Source organism: Leptodactylus fuscus, chromosome 5 (assembly GCF_031893055.1).
Source record: "Leptodactylus fuscus isolate aLepFus1 chromosome 5, aLepFus1.hap2, whole genome shotgun sequence".
In the NCBI taxonomy this organism is placed as follows: domain Eukaryota; kingdom Metazoa; phylum Chordata; class Amphibia; order Anura; family Leptodactylidae; genus Leptodactylus; species Leptodactylus fuscus.
In genome coordinates, this window is record NC_134269.1 from 12,545,676 (window position 1) to 12,567,270 (window position 21,595).

Consider the following 21,595-nt stretch of genomic DNA (forward strand, 5'->3'; position numbering starts at 1 on the left):
ATTATACTCCAGAGCTGCGCTCACTATTCTGCTGGTGCAGTCACTGTGTACATACATTACTTATCCTGTATTATACTCCAGAGCTGCGCTCACTATTCTGCTGGTACAGCCACTGTGTACATACATTACATTACTTATCGTGTATTAAACTCCAGAGCTGCGCTCACTATTCTGCTGGTACAGTCACTGTGTACATACATTACATTACTTATCCTGTATTATACTCCAGAGCAGCGCTCACTATTCTGCTGGTGCAGTCACTGTGTACATACATTACTTATCCTGTATTATACTCCAGAGCTGCGCTCACTATTCTGCTGGTACAGTCACTGTGTACATACATTACATTACTTATCCTGTATTATACTCCAGAGCTGCGCTCACTATTCTGCTGGTGCAGTCACTGTGTACATACATTACATTACTTATCCTGTATTATACTCCAGAGCTGCGCTCACTATTCTGCTGGTGCAGTCACTGTGTACATACATTACATTACTTATCCTGTATTATACTCCAGAGCTGCGCTCACTATTCTGCTGGTGCAGTCACTGTGTACATACATTACATTACTTATCCTGTATTATACTCCAGAGCTGCGCTCACTATTCTGCTGGTGCAGTCACTGTGTACATACATTACATTACTTATCCTGTATTATACTCCAGAGCTGCGCTCACTATTCTGCTGGTACAGTCACTGTACATACATTACATTACTTATCCTATATTATACTCCAGAGCTGCGCTCACTATTCTGCTGGTACAGTCACTGTGTACATACATTACATTACTTATCCTGTATTATACTCCAGAGCAGCGCTCACTAGTCTGCTGGTACAGTCACTGTGTACGTACATTACATTACTTATCCTGTATTATACTCCAGAGCTGCGCTCACTAGTCTGCTGGTACAGTCACTGTGTACATACATTACATTACTTATCCTGTATTATACTCCAGAGCTGCGCTCACTATTCTGCTGGTACAGTCACTGTGTACATACATTACATTACTTATCCTGTATTATACTCCAGAGCTGCACTCACTATTCTGCTGGTACAGCCACTGTGTACATACATTACATTACTTATCCTGTATTATACTCCAGAGCTGCACTCACTATTCTGCTGGTACAGCCACTGTGTACATACATTACATTACTTATCCTGTATTATACTCCAGAGCTGCGCTCACTATTCTGCTGGTGCAGTCACTGTGTACATACATTACTTATCCTGTATTATACTCCAGAGCTGCGCTCACTATTCTGCTGGTACAGCCACTGTGTACATACATTACATTACTTATCCTGTATTATACTCCAGAGCTGCACTCACTATTCTGCTGGTACAGTCACTGTGTACATACATTACATTACTTATCCTGTATTATACTCCAGAGCTGCGCTCACTATTCTGCTGGTGCAGTCACTGTGTTAATACATTACTTATCCTGTATTATACTCCAGAGCTGCGCTCACTATTCTGCTGGTACAGCCACTGTGTACATACATTACATTACTTATCCTGTATTATACTCCAGAGCTGCACTCACTATTCTGCTGGTACAGTCACTGTGTACATACATTACATTACTTATCCTATATTATACTCCAGAGCTGCGCTCACTATTCTGCTGGTACAGTCACTGTGTACATACATTACATTACTTATCCTGTATTATACTCCAGAGCTGCGCTCACTATTCTGCTGGTGCAGTCACTGTGTACATACATTACATTACTTATCCTGTATTATACTCCAGAGCTGCGCTCACTATTCTGCTGGTGCAGTCACTGTGTACATACATTACTTATCCTGTATTATACTCCAGAGCTGCGCTCACTATTCTGCTGGTACAGCCACTGTGTACATACATTACATTACTTATCCTGTATTATACTCCAGAGCTGCGCTCACTATTCTGCTGGTACAGCCACTGTGTACATACATTACATTACTTATCCTGTATTATACTCCAGAGCTGCGCTCACTATTCTGCTGGTGCAGTCACTGTGTACATACATTACTTATCCTGTATTATACTCCAGAGCAGCGCTCACTATTCTGCTGGTACAGCCACTGTGTACATACATTACATTACTTATCGTGTATTAAACTCCAGAGCTGCGCTCACTATTCTGCTGGTACAGTCACTGTGTACATACATTACATTACTTATCCTGTATTATACTCCAGAGCAGCACTCACTAGTCTGCTGGTACAGTCACTGTGTACATACATTACATTACTTATCCTGTATTATACTCCAGAGCTGCGCTCACTATTCTGCTGGTGCAGTCACTGTGTACATACATTACATTACTTATCCTGTATTATACTCCAGAGCTGCGCTCACTATTCTGCTGGTGCAGTCACTGTGTACATACATTACATTACTTATCCTGTATTATACTCCAGAGCTGCGCTCACTATTCTGCTGGTGCAGTCACTGTGTACATACATTACATTACTTATCCTGTATTATACTCCAGAGCTGCGCTCACTATTCTGCTGGTGCAGTCACTGTGTACATACATTACATTACTTATCCTGTATTATACTCCAGAGCTGCGCTCACTATTCTGCTGGTACAGTCACTGTACATACATTACATTACTTATCATATATTATACTCCAGAGCTGCGCTCACTATTCTGCTGGTACAGTCACTGTGTACATACATTACATCACTTATCCTGTATTATACTCCAGAGCAGCGCTCACTAGTCTGCTGGTACAGTCACTGTGTACGTACATTACATTACTTATCCTGTATTATACTCCAGAGCTGCGCTCACTAGTCTGCTGGTACAGTCACTGTGTACATACATTACATTACTTATCCTGTATTATACTCCAGAGCTGCGCTCACTATTCTGCTGGTACAGTCACTGTGTAGATACATTACATTACTTATCCTGTATTATACTCCAGAGCTGCGCTCACTATTCTGCTGGTGCAGTCACTGTGTACATACATTACTTATCCTGTATTATACTCCAGAGCTGCGCTCACTATTCTGCTGGTACAGCCACTGTGTACATACATTACATTACTTATCCTGTATTATACTCCAGAGCTGCACTCACTATTCTGCTGGTACAGTCACTGTGTACATACATTACATTACTTATCCTATATTATACTCCAGAGCTGCGCTCACTATTCTGCTGGTACAGTCACTGTGTACATACATTACATTACTTATCCTGTATTACACTCCAGAGCTGCGCTCACTATTCTGCTGGTGCAGTCACTGTGTACATACATTACATTACTTATCCTGTATTATACTCCAGAGCTGCGCTCACTATTCTGCTGGTGCAGTCACTGTGTACATACATTACTTATCCTGTATTATACTCCAGAGCTGCGCTCACTATTCTGCTGGTACAGCCACTGTGTACATACATTACATTACTTATCCTGTATTATACTCCAGAGCTGCGCTCACTATTCTGCTGGTACAGCCACTGTGTACATACATTACATTACTTATCCTGTATTATACTCCAGAGCTGCGCTCACTATTCTGCTGGTGCAGTCACTGTGTACATACATTACTTATCCTGTATTATACTCCAGAGCAGCGCTCACTATTCTGCTGGTACAGCCACTGTGTACATACATTACATTACTTATCGTGTATTAAACTCCAGAGCTGCGCTCACTATTCTGCTGGTACAGTCACTGTGTACATACATTACATTACTTATCCTGTATTATACTCCAGAGCAGCACTCACTAGTCTGCTGGTACAGTCACTGTGTACATACATTACATTACTTATCCTGTATTATACTCCAGAGCTGCGCTCACTATTCTGCTGGTGCAGTCACTGTGTACATACATTACATTACTTATCCTGTATTATACTCCAAAGCTGTGCTCACTATTCTGCTGGTACAGTCACTGTGTACATACATTACATTACTTATCCTGTATTATACTCCAGAGCTGCGCTCACTATTCTGCTGGTGCAGTCACTGTGTACATACATTACATTACTTATCCTGTATTATACTCCAGAGCTGCGCTCACTATTCTGCTGGTGCAGTCACTGTGTACATACATTACATTACTTATCCTGTATTATACTCCAGAGCTGCGCTCACTATTCTGCTGGTACAGTCACTGTACATACATTACATTACTTATCCTATATTATACTCCAGAGCTGCGCTCACTATTCTGCTGGTACAGTCACTGTGTACATACATTACATTACTTATCCTGTATTATACTCCAGAGCAGCGCTCACTAGTCTGCTGGTACAGTCACTGTGTACGTACATTACATTACTTATCCTGTATTATACTCCAGAGCTGCGCTCACTAGTCTGCTGGTACAGTCACTGTGTACATACATTACATTACTTATCCTGTATTATACTCCAGAGCTGCACTCACTATTCTGCTGGTACAGCCACTGTGTACATACATTACATTACTTATCCTGTATTATACTCCAGAGCTGCACTCACTATTCTGCTGGTACAGCCACTGTGTACATACATTACATTACTTATCCTGTATTATACTCCAGAGCTGCGCTCACTATTCTGCTGGTACAGTCACTGTGTACATACATTACATTACTTATCCTGTATTATACTCCAGAGCTGCGCTCACTATTCTGCTGGTACAGCCACTGTGTACATACATTACATTACTTATCCTGTATTATACTCCAGAGCTGCACTCACTATTCTGCTGGTACAGTCACTGTGTACATACATTACATTACTTATCCTGTATTATACTCCAGAGCTGCGCTCACTATTCTGCTGGTGCAGTCACTGTGTTCATACATTACTTATCCTGTATTATACTCCAGAGCTGCGCTCACTATTCTGCTGGTGCAGTCACTGTGTTCATACATTACTTATCCTGTATTATACTCCAGAGCTGCACTCACTATTCTGCTGGTACAGTCACTGTGTACATACATTACATTACTTATCCTGTATTATACTCCAGAGCTGCGCTCACTATTCTGCTGGTGCAGTCACTGTGTACATACATTACATTACTTATCCTGTATTATACTCCAGAGCTGCGCTCACTATTCTGCTGGTACAGTCACTGTGTACATACATTACATTACTTATCCTGTATTATACTCCAGAGCTGCGCTCACTATTCTGCTGGTACAGCCACTGTGTACATACATTACATTACTTATCCTGTATTATACTCCAGAGCTGCGCTCACTATTCTGCTGGTACAGCCACTGTGTACATACATTACATTACTTATCCTGTATTATACTCCAGAGCTGCACTCACTATTCTGCTGGTACAGTCACTGTGTACATACATTACATTACTTATCCTATATTATACTCCACAGCTGCGCTCACTATTCTGCTGGTACAGTCACTGTGTACATACATTACATTACTTATCCTGTATTATACTCCAGAGCTGCGCTCACTATTCTGCTGGTGCAGTCACTGTGTACATACATTACATTACTTATCCTGTATTATACTCCAGAGCTGCGCTCACTATTCTGCTGGTGCAGTCACTGTGTACATACATTACTTATCCTGTATTATACTCCAGAGCTGCGCTCACTATTCTGCTGGTACAGCCACTGTGTACATACATTACATTACTTATCCTGTATTATACTCCAGAGCTGCGCTCACTATTCTGCTGGTGCAGTCACTGTGTACATACATTACATTACTTATCCTGTATTATACTCCAGAGCTGCGCTCACTATTTTGCTGGTACAGCCACTGTGTACATACATTACATTACTTATCCTGTATTATACTCCAGAGCTGCGCTCACTATTCTGCTGGTGCAGTCACTGTGTACATACATTACTTATCCTGTATTATACTCCAGAGCAGCGCTCACTATTCTGCTGGTACAGCCACTGTGTACATACATTACATTACTTATCGTGTATTAAACTCCAGAGCTGCGCTCACTATTCTGCTGGTACAGTCACTGTGTACATACATTACATTACTTATCCTGTATTATACTCCAGAGCAGCACTCACTAGTCTGCTGGTACAGTCACTGTGTACATACATTACATTACTTATCCTGTATTATACTCCAGAGCTGCGCTCACTATTCTGCTGGTGCAGTCACTGTGTACATACATTACATTACTTATCCTGTATTATACTCCAGAGCTGCGCTCACTATTCTGCTGGTGCAGTCACTGTGTACATACATTACATTACTTATCCTGTATTATACTCCAGAGCTGCGCTCACTATTCTGCTGGTGCAGTCACTGTGTACATACATTACATTACTTATCCTGTATTATACTCCAGAGCTGCGCTCACTATTCTGCTGGTGCAGTCACTGTGTACATACATTACATTACTTATCCTGTATTATACTCCAGAGCTGCGCTCACTATTCTGCTGGTACAGTCACTGTACATACATTACATTACTTATCCTATATTATACTCCAAAGCTGCGCTCACTATTCTGCTGGTACAGTCACTGTGTACATACATTACATTACTTATCCTGTATTATACTCCAGAGCAGCGCTCACTAGTCTGCTGGTACAGTCACTGTGTACGTACATTACATTACTTATCCTGTATTATACTCCAGAGCTGCGCTCACTAGTCTGCTGGTACAGTCACTGTGTACATACATTACATTACTTATCCTGTATTATACTCCAGAGCTGCGCTCACTATTCTGCTGGTACAGTCACTGTGTACATACATTACATTACTTATCCTGTATTATACTCCAGAGCTGCACTCACTATTCTGCTGGTACAGCCACTGTGTACATACATTACATTACTTATCCTGTATTATACTCCAGAGCTGCACTCACTATTCTGCTGGTACAGCCACTGTGTACATACATTACATTACTTATCCTGTATTATACTCCAGAGCTGCGCTCACTATTCTGCTGGTGCAGTCACTGTGTACATACATTACTTATCCTGTATTATACTCCAGAGCTGCGCTCACTATTCTGCTGGTACAGCCACTGTGTACATACATTACATTACTTATCCTGTATTATACTCCAGAGCTGCGCTCACTATTCTGCTGGTGCAGTCACTGTGTACATACATTACTTATCCTGTATTATACTCCAGAGCTGCACTCACTATTCTGCTGGTACAGCCACTGTGTACATACATTACATTACTTATCGTGTATTAAACTCCAGAGCTGCGCTCACTATTCTGCTGGTACAGTCACTGTGTACATACATTACATTACTTATCCTGTATTATACTCCAGAGCAGCGCTCACTATTCTGCTGGTGCAGTCACTGTGTACATACATTACATTACTTATCCTGTATTATACTCCAGAGCTGCGCTCACTATTCTGCTGGTACAGTCACTGTGTACATACATTACTTATCCTGTATTATACTCCAGAGCTGCGCTCACTATTCTGCTGGTACAGTCACTGTGTACATACATTACATTACTTATCCTGTATTATACTCCAGAGCAGCGCTCACTATTCTGCTGGTGCAGTCACTGTGTACATACATTACATTACTTATCCTGTATTATACTCCAGAGCTGCGCTCACTATTCTGCTGGTGCAGTCACTGTGTACATACATTACATTACTTATCCTGTATTATACTCCAGAGCTGCGCTCACTATTCTGCTGGTGCAGTCACTGTGTACATACATTACATTACTTATCCTGTATTATACTCCAGAGCTGCGCTCACTATTCTGCTGGTGCAGTCACTGTGTACATACATTACATTACTTATCCTGTATTATACTCCAGAGCTGCGCTCACTATTCTGCTGGTGCAGTCACTGTGTACATACATTACATTACTTATCCTGTATTATACTCCAGAGCTGCGCTCACTATTCTGCTGGTGCAGTCACTGTGTACATACATTACATTACTTATCCTGTATTATACTCCAGAGCTGCGCTCACTATTCTGCTGGTACAGTCACTGTACATACATTACATTACTTATCATATATTATACTCCAGAGCTGCGCTCACTATTCTGCTGGTACAGTCACTGTGTACATACATTACATTACTTATCCTGTATTATACTCCAGAGCAGCGCTCACTAGTCTGCTGGTACAGTCACTGTGTACGTACATTACATTACTTATCCTGTATTATACTCCAGAGCTGCGCTCACTAGTCTGCTGGTACAGTCACTGTGTACATACATTACATTACTTATCCTGTATTATACTCCAGAGCTGCGCTCACTATTCTGCTGGTACAGTCACTGTGTAGATACATTACATTACTTATCCTGTATTATACTCCAGAGCTGCACTCACTATTCTGCTGGTACAGCCACTGTGTACATACATTACATTACTTATCCTGTATTATACTCCAGAGCTGCACTCACTATTCTGCTGGTACAGCCACTGTGTACATACATTACATTACTTATCCTGTATTATACTCCAGAGCTGCGCTCACTATTCTGCTGGTGCAGTCACTGTGTACATACATTACTTATCCTGTATTATACTCCAGAGCTGCGCTCACTATTCTGCTGGTACAGCCACTGTGTACATACATTACATTACTTATCCTGTATTATACTCCAGAGCTGCGCTCACTATTCTGCTGGTGCAGTCACTGTGTACATACATTACATTACTTATCCTGTATTATACTCCAAAGCTGCGCTCACTATTCTGCTGGTACAGTCACTGTGTACATACATTACATTACTTATCCTGTATTATACTCCAGAGCTGCGCTCACTATTCTGCTGGTGCAGTCACTGTGTACATACATTACATTACTTATCCTGTATTATACTCCAGAGCTGCGCTCACTATTCTGCTGGTGCAGTCACTGTGTACATACATTACATTACTTATCCTGTATTATACTCCAGAGCTGCGCTCACTATTCTGCTGGTACAGTCACTGTACATACATTACATTACTTATCCTATATTATACTCTAGAGCTGCGCTCACTATTCTGCTGGTACAGTCACTGTGTACATACATTACATTACTTATCCTGTATTATACTCCAGAGCAGCGCTCACTAGTCTGCTGGTACAGTCACTGTGTACGTACATTACATTACTTATCCTGTATTATACTCCAGAGCTGCGCTCACTAGTCTGCTGGTACAGTCACTGTGTACATACATTACATTACTTATCCTGTATTATACTCCAGAGCTGCACTCACTATTCTGCTGGTACAGCCACTGTGTACATACATTACATTACTTATCCTGTATTATACTCCAGAGCTGCACTCACTATTCTGCTGGTACAGCCACTGTGTACATACATTACATTACTTATCCTGTATTATACTCCAGAGCTGCGCTCACTATTCTGCTGGTACAGTCACTGTGTACATACATTACATTACTTATCCTGTATTATACTCCAGAGCTGCGCTCACTATTCTGCTGGTACAGCCACTGTGTACATACATTACATTACTTATCCTGTATTATACTCCAGAGCTGCACTCACTATTCTGCTGGTACAGTCACTGTGTACATACATTACATTACTTATCCTGTATTATACTCCAGAGCTGCGCTCACTATTCTGCTGGTGCAGTCACTGTGTTCATACATTACTTATCCTGTATTATACTCCAGAGCTGCGCTCACTATTCTGCTGGTGCAGTCACTGTGTTCATACATTACTTATCCTGTATTATACTCCAGAGCTGCACTCACTATTCTGCTGGTACAGTCACTGTGTACATACATTACATTACTTATCCTGTATTATACTCCAGAGCTGCGCTCACTATTCTGCTGGTGCAGTCACTGTGTACATACATTACATTACTTATCCTGTATTATACTCCAGAGCTGCGCTCACTATTCTGCTGGTACAGCCACTGTGTACATACATTACATTACTTATCCTGTATTATACTCCAGAGCTGCGCTCACTATTCTGCTGGTACAGCCACTGTGTACATACATTACATTACTTATCCTGTATTATACTCCAGAGCTGCACTCACTATTCTGCTGGTACAGTCACTGTGTACATACATTACATTACTTATCCTATATTATACTCCACAGCTGCGCTCACTATTCTGCTGGTACAGTCACTGTGTACATACATTACATTACTTATCCTGTATTATACTCCAGAGCTGCGCTCACTATTCTGCTGGTGCAGTCACTGTGTACATACATTACATTACTTATCCTGTATTATACTCCAGAGCTGCGCTCACTATTCTGCTGGTGCAGTCACTGTGTACATACATTACTTATCCTGTATTATACTCCAGAGCTGCGCTCACTATTCTGCTGGTACAGCCACTGTGTACATACATTACATTACTTATCCTGTATTATACTCCAGAGCTGCGCTCACTATTCTGCTGGTGCAGTCACTGTGTACATACATTACATTACTTATCCTGTATTATACTCCAGAGCTGCGCTCACTATTTTGCTGGTACAGCCACTGTGTACATACATTACATTACTTATCCTGTATTATACTCCAGAGCTGCGCTCACTATTCTGCTGGTGCAGTCACTGTGTACATACATTACTTATCCTGTATTATACTCCAGAGCAGCGCTCACTATTCTGCTGGTACAGCCACTGTGTACATACATTACATTACTTATCGTGTATTAAACTCCAGAGCTGTGCTCACTATTCTGCTGGTACAGTCACTGTGTACATACATTACATTACTTATCCTGTATTATACTCCAGAGCAGCACTCACTAGTCTGCTGGTACAGTCACTGTGTACATACATTACATTACTTATCCTGTATTATACTCCAGAGCTGCGCTCACTATTCTGCTGGTGCAGTCACTGTGTACATACATTACATTACTTATCCTGTATTATACTCCAGAGCTGCGCTCACTATTCTGCTGGTGCAGTCACTGTGTACATACATTACATTACTTATCCTGTATTATACTCCAGAGCTGCGCTCACTATTCTGCTGGTGCAGTCACTGTGTACATACATTACATTACTTATCCTGTATTATACTCCAGAGCTGCGCTCACTATTCTGCTGGTACAGTCACTGTACATACATTACATTACTTATCCTATATTATACTCCAGAGCTGCGCTCACTATTCTGCTGGTACAGTCACTGTGTACATACATTACATTACTTATCCTGTATTATACTCCAGAGCAGCGCTCACTAGTCTGCTGGTACAGTCACTGTGTACGTACATTACATTACTTATCCTGTATTATACTCCAGAGCTGCGCTCACTAGTCTGCTGGTACAGTCACTGTGTACATACATTACATTACTTATCCTGTATTATACTCCAGAGCTGCGCTCACTATTCTGCTGGTACAGTCACTGTGTACATACATTACATTACTTATCCTGTATTATACTCCAGGGCTGCACTCACTATTCTGCTGGTACAGCCACTGTGTACATACATTACATTACTTATCCTGTATTATACTCCAGAGCTGCACTCACTATTCTGCTGGTACAGCCACTGTGTACATACATTACATTACTTATCCTGTATTATACTCCAGAGCTGCGCTCACTATTCTGCTGGTGCAGTCACTGTGTACATACATTACTTATCCTGTATTATACTCCAGAGCTGCGCTCACTATTCTGCTGGTACAGCCACTGTGTACATACATTACATTACTTATCCTGTATTATACTCCAGAGCTGCGCTCACTATTCTGCTGGTGCAGTCACTGTGTACATACATTACTTATCCTGTATTATACTCCAGAGCAGCGCTCACTATTCTGCTGGTACAGCCACTGTGTACATACATTACATTACTTATCGTGTATTAAACTCCAGAGCTGCGCTCACTATTCTGCTGGTACAGTCACTGTGTGCATACATTACATTACTTATCCTGTATTATACTCCAGAGCAGCGCTCACTATTCTGCTGGTGCAGTCACTGTGTACATACATTACATTACTTATCCTGTATTATACTCCAGAGCTGCGCTCACTATTCTGCTGGTACAGTCACTGTGTACATACATTACTTATCCTGTATTATACTCCAGAGCTGCGCTCACTATTCTGCTGGTACAGTCACTGTGTACATACATTACTTATCCTGTATTATACCCCAGAGCTGCGCTCACTATTCTGCTGGTGCAGTCACTGTGTACATACATTACATTACTTATCCTGTATTATACTCCAGAGCTGCGCTCACTATTCTGCTGGTGCAGTCACTGTGTACATACATTACATTACTTATCCTGTATTATACTCCAGAGCTGCGCTCACTATTCTGCTGGTGCAGTCACTGTGTACATACATTACATTACTTATCCTGTATTATACTCCAGAGCTGCGCTCACTATTCTGCTGGTGCAGTCACTGTGTACATACATTACATTACTTATCCTGTATTATACTCCAGACCTGCGCTCACTATTCTGCTGGTGCAGTCACTGTGTACATACATTACATTACTTATCCTGTTTTATACTCCAGAGCTGCGCTCACTATTCTGCTGGTGCAGTCACTGTGTACATACATTACATTACTTATCCTGTATTATACTCCAGAGCTGCGCTCACTATTCTGCTGGTACAGTCACTGTACATACATTACATTACTTATCATATATTATACTCCAGAGCTGCGCTCACTATTCTGCTGGTACAGTCACTGTGTACATACATTACATTACTTATCCTGTATTATACTCCAGAGCAGCGCTCACTAGTCTGCTGGTACAGTCACTGTGTACGTACATTACATTACTTATCCTGTATTATACTCCAGAGCTGCGCTCACTAGTCTGCTGGTACAGTCACTGTGTACATACATTACATTACTTATCCTGTATTATACTCCAGAGCTGCGCTCACTATTCTGCTGGTACAGTCACTGTGTAGATACATTACATTACTTATCCTGTATTATACTCCAGAGCTGCACTCACTATTCTGCTGGTACAGCCACTGTGTACATACATTACATTACTTATCCTGTATTATACTCCAGAGCTGCACTCACTATTCTGCTGGTACAGCCACTGTGTACATACATTACATTACTTATCCTGTATTATACTCCAGAGCTGCGCTCACTATTCTGCTGGTGCAGTCACTGTGTACATACATTACTTATCCTGTATTATACTCCAGAGCTGCGCTCACTATTCTACTGGTACAGCCACTGTGTACATACATTACATTACTTATCCTGTATTATACTCCAGAGCTGCACTCACTATTCTGCTGGTACAGTCACTGTGTACATACATTACATTACTTATCCTATATTATACTCCAGAGCTGCGCTCACTATTCTGCTGGTACAGTCACTGTGTACATACATTACATTACTTATCCTGTATTATACTCCAGAGCTGCGCTCACTATTCTGCTGGTGCAGTCACTGTGTACATACATTACATTACTTATCCTGTATTATACTCCAGAGCTGCGCTCACTATTCTGCTGGTGCAGTCACTGTGTACATACATTACTTATCCTGTATTATACTCCAGAGCTGCGCTCACTATTCTGCTGGTACAGCCACTGTGTACATACATTACATTACTTATCCTGTATTATACTCCAGAGCTGCGCTCACTATTCTGCTGGTACAGCCACTGTGTACATACATTACATTACTTATCCTGTATTATACTCCAGAGCTGCGCTCACTATTCTGCTGGTACAGCCACTGTGTACATACATTACATTACTTATCCTGTATTATACTCCAGAGCAGCGCTCACTATTCTGCTGGTACAGCCACTGTGTACATACATTACATTACTTATCGTGTATTAAACTCCAGAGCTGCGCTCACTATTCTGCTGGTACAGTCACTGTGTACATACATTACATTACTTATCCTGTATTATACTCCAGAGCAGCACTCACTAGTCTGCTGGTACAGTCACTGTGTACATACATTACATTACTTATCCTGTATTATACTCCAGAGCTGCGCTCACTATTCTGCTGGTGCAGTCACTGTGTACATACATTACATTACTTATCCTGTATTATACTCCAAAGCTGCGCTCACTATTCTGCTGGTACAGTCACTGTGTACATACATTACATTACTTATCCTGTATTATACTCCAGAGCTGCGCTCACTATTCTGCTGGTGCAGTCACTGTGTACATACATTACATTACTTATCCTGTATTATACTCCAGAGCTGCGCTCACTATTCTGCTGGTGCAGTCACTGTGTACATACATTACATTACTTATCCTGTATTATACTCCAGAGCTGCGCTCACTATTCTGCTGGTACAGTCACTGTACATACATTACATTACTTATCCTATATTATACTCCAGAGCTGCGCTCACTATTCTGCTGGTACAGTCACTGTGTACATACATTACATTACTTATCCTGTATTATACTCCAGAGCAGCGCTCACTAGTCTGCTGGTACAGTCACTGTGTACGTACATTACATTACTTATCCTGTATTATACTCCAGAGCTGCGCTCACTAGTCTGCTGGTACAGTCACTGTGTACATACATTACATTACTTATCCTGTATTATACTCCAGAGCTGCACTCACTATTCTGCTGGTACAGCCACTGTGTACATACATTACATTACTTATCCTGTATTATACTCCAGAGCTGCACTCACTATTCTGCTGGTACAGCCACTGTGTACATACATTACATTACTTATCCTGTATTATACTCCAGAGCTGCGCTCACTATTCTGCTGGTACAGTCACTGTGTACATACATTACATTACTTATCCTGTATTATACTCCAGAGCTGCGCTCACTATTCTGCTGGTACAGCCACTGTGTACATACATTACATTACTTATCCTGTATTATACTCCAGAGCTGCACTCACTATTCTGCTGGTACAGTCACTGTGTACATACATTACATTACTTATCCTGTATTATACTCCAGAGCTGCGCTCACTATTCTGCTGGTGCAGTCACTGTGTTCATACATTACTTATCCTGTATTATACTCCAGAGCTGCGCTCACTATTCTGCTGGTGCAGTCACTGTGTTCATACATTACTTATCCTGTATTATACTCCAGAGCTGCACTCACTATTCTGCTGGTACAGTCACTGTGTACATACATTACATTACTTATCCTGTATTATACTCCAGAGCTGCGCTCACTATTCTGCTGGTGCAGTCACTGTGTACATACATTACATTACTTATCCTGTATTATACTCCAGAGCTGCGCTCACTATTCTGCTGGTACAGTCACTGTGTACATACATTACATTACTTATCCTGTATTATACTCCAGAGCTGCGCTCACTATTCTGCTGGTACAGCCACTGTGTACATACATTACATTACTTATCCTGTATTATACTCCAGAGCTGCGCTCACTATTCTGCTGGTACAGCCACTGTGTACATACATTACATTACTTATCCTGTATTATACTCCAGAGCTGCACTCACTATTCTGCTGGTACAGTCACTGTGTACATACATTACATTACTTATCCTGTATTATACTCCAGAGCTGCACTCACTATTCTGCTGGTACAGTCACTGTGTACATACATTACATTACTTATCCTATATTATACTCCACAGCTGCGCTCACTATTCTGCTGGTACAGTCACTGTGTACATACATTACATTACTTATCCTGTATTATACTCCAGAGCTGCGCTCACTATTCTGCTGGTGCAGTCACTGTGTACATACATTACATTACTTATCCTGTATTATACTCCAGAGCTGCGCTCACTATTCTGCTGGTGCAGTCACTGTGTACATACATTACTTATCCTGTATTATACTCCAGAGCTGCGCTCACTATTCTGCTGGTACAGCCACTGTGTACATACATTACATTACTTATCCTGTATTATACTCCAGAGCTGCGCTCACTATTCTGCTGGTGCAGTCACTGTGTACATACATTACATTACTTATCCTGTATTATACTCCAGAGCTGCGCTCACTATTTTGCTGGTACAGCCACTGTGTACATACATTACATTACTTATCCTGTATTATACTCCAGAGCTGCGCTCACTATTCTGCTGGTGCAGTCACTGTGTACATACATTACTTATCCTGTATTATACTCCAGAGCAGCGCTCACTATTCTGCTGGTACAGCCACTGTGTACATACATTACATTACTTATCGTGTATTAAACTCCAGAGCTGCGCTCACTATTCTGCTGGTACAGTCACTGTGTACATACATTACATTACTTATCCTGTATTATACTCCAGAGCAGCACTCACTAGTCTGCTGGTACAGTCACTGTGTACATACATTACATTACTTATCCTGTATTATACTCCAGAGCTGCGCTCACTATTCTGCTGGTGCAGTCACTGTGTACATACATTACATTACTTATCCTGTATTATGCTCCAGAGCTGCGCTCACTATTCTGCTGGTGCAGTCACTGTGTACATACATTACATTACTTATCCTGTATTATACTCCAGAGCTGCGCTCACTATTCTGCTGGTGCAGTCACTGTGTATATACATTACATTACTTATCCTGTATTATACTCCAGAGCTGCGCTCACTATTCTGCTGGTGCAGTCACTGTGTACATACATTACATTACTTATCCTGTATTATACTCCAGAGCTGCGCTCACTATTCTGCTGGTGCAGTCACTGTGTACATACATTACTTATCCTGTATTATACTCCAGAGCTGCGCTCACTATTCTGCTGGTACAGCCACTGTGTACATACATTACATTACTTATCCTGTATTATACTCCAGAGCTGCGCTCACTATTCTGCTGGTGCAGTCACTGTGTACATACATTACTTATCCTGTATTATACTCCAGAGCAGCGCTCACTATTCTGCTGGTACAGCCACTGTGTACATACATTACATTACTTATCGTGTATTAAACTCCAGAGCTGCGCTCACTATTCTGCTGGTACAGTCACTGTGTACATACATTACATTACTTATCCTGTATTATACTCCAGAGCAGCGCTCACTATTCTGCTGGTGCAGTCACTGTGTACATACATTACATTACTTATCCTGTATTATACTCCAGAGCTGCGCTCACTATTCTGCTGGTACAGTCAATGTGTACATACATTACTTATCCTGTATTATACTCCAGAGCTGCGCTCACTATTCTGCTGGTACAGTCACTGTGTACATACATTACATTACTTATCCTGTATTATACTCCAGAGCAGCGCTCACTATTCTGCTGGTGCAGTCACTGTGTACATACATTACATTACTTATCCTGTATTATACTCCAGAGCTGCGCTCACTATTCTGCTGGTGCAGTCACTGTGTACATACATTACATTACTTATCCTGTATTATACTCCAGAGCTGCGCTCACTATTCTGCTGGTGCAGTCACTGTGTACATACATTACATTACTTATCCTGTATTATACTCCAGAGCTGCGCTCACTATTCTGCTGGTGCAGTCACTGTGTACATACATTACATTACTTATCCTGTATTATACTCCAGAGCTGCGCTCACTATTCTGCTGGTGCAGTCACTGTGTACATACATTACATTACTTATCCTGTATTATACTCCAGAGCTGCGCTCACTATTCTGCTGGTGCAGTCACTGTGTACATACATTACATTACTTATCCTGTATTATACTCCAGAGCTGCGCTCACTATTCTGCTGGTACAGTCACTGTACATACATTACATTACTTATCATATATTATACTCCAGAGCTGCGCTCACTATTCTGCTGGTACAGTCACTGTGTACATACATTACATTACTTATCCTGTATTATACTCCAGAGCAGCGCTCACTAGTCTGCTGGTACAGTCACTGTGTACGTACATTACATTACTTATCCTGTATTATACTCCAGAGCTGCGCTCACTAGTCTGCTGGTACAGTCACTGTGTACATACATTACATTACTTATCCTGTATTATACTCCAGAGCTGCGCTCACTATTCTGCTGGTACAGTCACTGTGTAGATACATTACATTACTTATCCTGTATTATACTCCAGAGCTGCACTCACTATTCTGCTGGTACAGCCACTGTGTACATACATTACATTACTTATCCTGTATTATACTCCAGAGCTGCACTCACTATTCTGCTGGTACAGCCACTGTGTACATACATTACATTACTTATCCTGTATTATACTCCAGAGCTGCGCTCACTATTCTGCTGGTGCAGTCACTGTGTACATACATTACATTACTTATCCTGTATTATACTCCAGAGCTGCGCTCACTATTTTGCTGGTACAGCCACTGTGTACATACATTACATTACTTATCCTGTATTATACTCCAGAGCTGCGCTCACTATTCTGCTGGTGCAGTCACTGTGTACATACATTACTTATCCTGTATTATACTCCAGAGCAGCGCTCACTATTCTGCTGGTACAGCCACTGTGTACATACATTACATTACTTATCGTGTATTAAACTCCAGAGCTGCGCTCACTATTCTGCTGGTACAGTCACTGTGTACATACATTACATTACTTATCCTGTATTATACTCCAGAGCTGCGCTCACTATTCTGCTGGTGCAGTCACTGTGTACATACATTACATTACTTATCCTGTATTATACTCCAGAGCTGCGCTCACTATTCTGCTGGTGCAGTCACTGTGTACATACATTACATTACTTATCCTGTATTATACTCCAGAGCTGCGCTCACTATTCTGCTGGTACAGTCACTGTACATACATTACATTACTTATCCTATATTATACTCCAGAGCTGCGCTCACTATTCTGCTGGTACAGTCACTGTGTACATACATTACATTACTTATCCTGTATTATACTCCAGAGCAGCGCTCACTAGTCTGCTGGTACAGTCACTGTGTACGTACATTACATTACTTATCCTGTATTATACTCCAGAGCTGCGCTCACTAGTCTGCTGGTACAGTCACTGTGTACATACATTACATTACTTATCCTGTATTATACTCCAGAGCTGCACTCACTATTCTGCTGGTACAGCCACTGTGTACATACATTACATTACTTATCCTGTATTATACTCCAGAGCTGCACTCACTATTCTGCTGGTACAGCCACTGTGTACATACATTACATTACTTATCCTGTATTATACTCCAGAGCTGCGCTCACTATTCTGCTGGTACAGTCACTGTGTACATACATTACATTACTTATCCTGTATTATACTCCAGAGCTGCGCTCACTATTCTGCTGGTACAGCCACTGTGTACATACATTACATTACTTATCCTGTATTATACTCCAGAGCTGCACTCACTATTCTGCTGGTACAGTCACTGTGTACATACATTACATTACTTATCCTGTATTATACTCCAGAGCTGCGCTCACTATTCTGCTGGTGCAGTCACTGTGTTCATACATTACTTATCCTGTATTATACTCCAGAGCTGCGCTCACTATTCTGCTGGTGCAGTCACTGTGTTCATACATTACTTATCCTGTATTATACTCCAGAGCTGCACTCACTATTCTGCTGGTACAGTCACTGTGTACATACATTACATTACTTATCCTGTATTATACTCCAGAGCTGCGCTCACTATTCTGCTGGTGCAGTCACTGTGTACATACATTACATTACTTATCCTGTATTATACTCCAGAGCTGCGCTCACTATTCTGCTGGTACAGTCACTGTGTACATACATTACATTACTTATCCTGTATTATACTCCAGAGCTGCGCTCACTATTCTGCTGGTACAGCCACTGTGTACATACATTACATTACTTATCCTGTATTATACTCCAGAGCTGCGCTCACTATTCTGCTGGTACAGCCACTGTGTACATACATTACATTACTTATCCTGTATTATACTCCAGAGCTGCACTCACTATTCTGCTGGTACAGTCACTGTGTACATACATTACATTACTTATCCTATATTATACTCCACAGCTGCGCTCACTATTCTGCTGGTACAGTCACTGTGTACATACATTACATTACTTATCCTGTATTATACTCCAGAGCTGCGCTCACTATTCTGCTGGTGCAGTCACTGTGTACATACATTACATTACTTATCCTGTATTATACTCCAGAGCTGCGCTCACTATTCTGCTGGTGCAGTCACTGTGTACATACATTACTTATCCTGTATTATACTCCAGAGCTGCGCTCACTATTCTGCTGGTACAGCCACTGTGTACATACATTACATTACTTATCCTGTATTATACTCCAGAGCTGCGCTCACTATTCTGCTGGTGCAGTCACTGTGTACATACATTACATTACTTATCCTGTATTATACTCCAGAGCTGCGCTCACTATTTTGCTGGTACAGCCACTGTGTACATACATTACATTACTTATCCTGTATTATACTCCAGAGCTGCGCTCACTATTCTGCTGGTGCAGTCACTGTGTACATACATTACTTATCCTGTATTATACTCCAGAGCAGCGCTCACTATTCTGCTGGTACAGCCACTGTGTACATACATTACATTACTTATCGTGTATTAAACTCCAGAGCTGCGCTCACTATTCTGCTGGTACAGTCACTGTGTACATACATTACATTACTTATCCTGTATTATACTCCAGAGCAGCACTCACTAGTCTGCTGGTACAGTCACTGTGTACATACATTACATTACTTATCCTGTATTATACTCCAGAGCTGCGCTCACTATTCTGCTGGTGCAGTCACTGTGTACATACATTACATTACTTATCCTGTATTATACTCCAGAGCTGCGCTCACTATTCTGCTGGTGCAGTCACTGTGTACATACATTACATTACTTATCCTGTATTATACTCCAGAGCTGCGCTCACTATTCTGCTGGTGCAGTCACTGTGTACATACATTACATTACTTATCCTGTATTATACTCCAGAGCTGCGCTCACTATTCTGCTGGTACAGTCACTGTACATACATTACATTACTTATCCTATATTATACTCCAGAGCTGCGCTCACTATTCTGCTGGTACAGTCACTGTGTACATACATTACATTACTTATCCTGTATTATACTCCAGAGCAGCGCTCACTAGTCTGCTGGTACAGTCACTGTGTACGTACATTACATTACTTATCCTGTATTATACTCCAGAGCTGCGCTCACTAGTCTGCTGGTACAGTCACTGTGTACATACATTACATTACTTATCCTGTATTATACTCCAGAGCTGCGCTCACTATTCTGCTGGTACAGTCACTGTGTACATACATTACATTACTTATCCTGTATTATACTCCAGAGCTGCACTCACTATTCTGCTGGTACAGCCACTGTGTACATACATTACATTACTTATCCTGTATTATACTCCAGAGCTGCGCTCACTATTCTGCTGGTGCAGTCACTGTGTACATACATTACTTATCCTGTATTATACTCCAGAGCTGCGCTCACTATTCTGCTGGTACAGCCACTGTGTACATACATTACATTACTTATCCTGTATTATACTCCAGAGCTGCGCTCACTATTCTGCTGGTGCAGTCACTGTGTACATACATTACTTATCCTGTATTATACTCCAGAGCAGCGCTCACTATTCTGCTGGTACAGCCACTGTGTACATACATTACATTACTTATCGTGTATTAAACTCCAGAGCTGCGCTCACTATTCTGCTGGTACAGTCACTGTGTGCATACATTACATTACTTA